The sequence below is a fragment of the Lampris incognitus genome, unplaced genomic scaffold (assembly GCF_029633865.1).
Source record: "Lampris incognitus isolate fLamInc1 unplaced genomic scaffold, fLamInc1.hap2 scaffold_150, whole genome shotgun sequence".
NCBI classification, from domain to species: Eukaryota; Metazoa; Chordata; class Actinopteri; order Lampriformes; family Lampridae; genus Lampris; species Lampris incognitus.
Genome location: NW_026611116.1, coordinates 150,001 through 152,500, shown reverse-complemented (window position 1 = coordinate 152,500; position 2,500 = coordinate 150,001).

Here is a 2,500-nt window from a genome sequence, read left to right as displayed (position 1 = left end):
CAGCATTGTCACACTTCCCTCATACATAGCCTGCACCACCTGCACCACTCCTACATACTTCTCTGCAACTCTTGACTTCCTCCTACAATATCACACCTCCTCTCTCGGCACCCTGTCGTATGCTTTGTGTAAATCTACAAAGACACAATGCAACTCTTTCTGGCCTTCTCTGTACTTCTCAATCAACCAACCTTTTCTCTCTCTCTCTCTCTCTCTGTCTCTCTCATTTTCTTCATTTATCAGCCCGTCAAAGTAGTCCTTCCACTTCGTAGCACACTCTCCTCGCTTGGCAGCACATTTCCATCTGTATCTTTGATCGCCCTAACTTGTCGCACATCCTCGGCAGCTCGGTCTCTCTGTCTAGCCAATCTGTACAAGTCTTTTTCTCCTTCCTTAGTGTCTAACCTGTCATACAGCTCACCGTACGACTTTTCCTTTACCTTTGCCACCTCTCTCTTTGCTTTACGCTGCATCTCCTTGTACTCCTGTGTACTTTCTTCATCTCTCTGACTATCCCACTTCTTCTTTGCCAACCTTTTCCTCTGTATACTTTGCTCTACTTCCTCCTTCCACCACCACCACCACCACCGCCAAGTCTCCTTGTCTTCCTTCCTCTGTCCCGATGACACACCAAGTACATTCCTAGCTGTCTTCCTCGCTATTTCTGCAGCGCTTGCCCAGCCATCTGGCAACTCTTCACTACCACTCAGTGCCTGTGTTAACTCCTGCCTGAACTCCACACAACAGTCTTCCTTCTTCAACTTCCACCATTTGATCTTCGGCTGTGTCTTCACTCGCTTCCTCATGTTGGTCTCCAAAGTCATCTTACAGACCACCATCCGATGCTGCCTAGCTACGTTCTCCCCTGTCACCACCTTGCAGTATGCAATCCGTTTTACATCGCGCCTTCTACACAAGATATAGTCCACCTGTGTGCACTTTCCTCCACTCGTATACGTCGTCACCCTGTGCTCCTCCCTCTTCTTGAAATATGTATTCACCTCAGCCATTTCCATCCTTTTCGCAAAATCGAACACCATCTGTCCTTCCACATTTCTCTCCTCGATTCCATACCTTACCATCAACTCCTCATCACCTCTGTTCCCTTCAGCAACGTGTCCATCGAAGTCCGCTCCAATCACCACTCCCTCCTCCTTGGGTACCCTTTCCACCACGTCGTCCAACTCAACTCCAGAATTCTTCTTTTTCGTCCATCTTACACCCGACTTGCGGGGCATATGCGCTGATAACCGTCAGCAATACACCTTCGATTTCCAGCTTCATAATCCTCACTCTGTCTGACACTGTGTTCACCTCCAGCACGCTCTTGACATACTCTTCCTTCAGAATGACCCCTACCCCATTTCTCCTCCCATTCGCACCATGGTAGAAGAGTTTGAACCCACCTGCGATACTCCTGGCCTTACTCCCCTTCCACCTTGTCTCTTGTCACCTTTCTTCTTTCCATCACGTCAGCCTGCTCTCTCCCTTTACTAGCCATAGTGCCAACATTCAAAGTTCCGACTGACTCTCACCTCCACACGCCTACCCTTCCTCCTCTCTAGCTGCCTCTGGACATGCCTTCCCCCTCTCCTTTTCCTTCGCCCAACAGTAGCCTAGTTTCCACCGGCACTCCGCTGGTTAACAGTACCGATGGCGGTCGTCGGTAACCCGGGCCTCGACCGATCCGGTATGGAAATCTTATTTATGATCCGCATATTTGATTTGGCAAAGATTTGACGCCGGATGCCCTTCCTGACGTAACCCTCCCCATTTGTCCTGGCTTGGGACCTGCACTAAGAATGCATTGGCTTGTGCATCCTCAGTGGCTGGGTTGCACGCTTTTCTATGTTTGCCCCTCACTTTTGTGGCGTGAACTATCAATTCTAGTAATACAGGTGTGTTTATGTTAGGTATCACAGACACACGCACACGCACAATATATGTCCAAAAGTATTGAGATAACTGACCATTACACCTACAGGAGCTTTTCTGACATGTCATTCTGAATCCATAGAAACCCATATTCCACGAAGCTCCCGGCGCACAGTTTTTGTGCCGATGTTAATGCCAGGAGAAGTTTGGATCTCTGCAGTTATTGAGTCAACAGAGCGTTGGCGACTTGAGTTGCTGTTGTCCCTAAAGGCTTGCACTTTTCAATAATATGATGATATATGAAGCATAGAGAGTAAACGGGATAGATACCTTTTGAACAGCACCCTGTAGTACAGCACTTTGAAGGTACATATGTCGTCACTTGCTGTAGTGGTTTTTACTGATGGGCGTGGCCAGGTTTTCAGAAGCCTCTCAGTTGTCAATGTGAGAGCCAGGGGACGCGTCTGCCGTACGTTTAGGGTTAGGGTTAGGTGATTTCTCTGGTAGGGCTGCTTACACCACACCCCGGACTGGATTTGTTGCGTGTTTGTGTCCTGATCGATGGGCCAACTTAACACGCCTTCGGAGGGTGTCCGCCGGCCGGCTTTGCCGGCGTTCGGGCGGT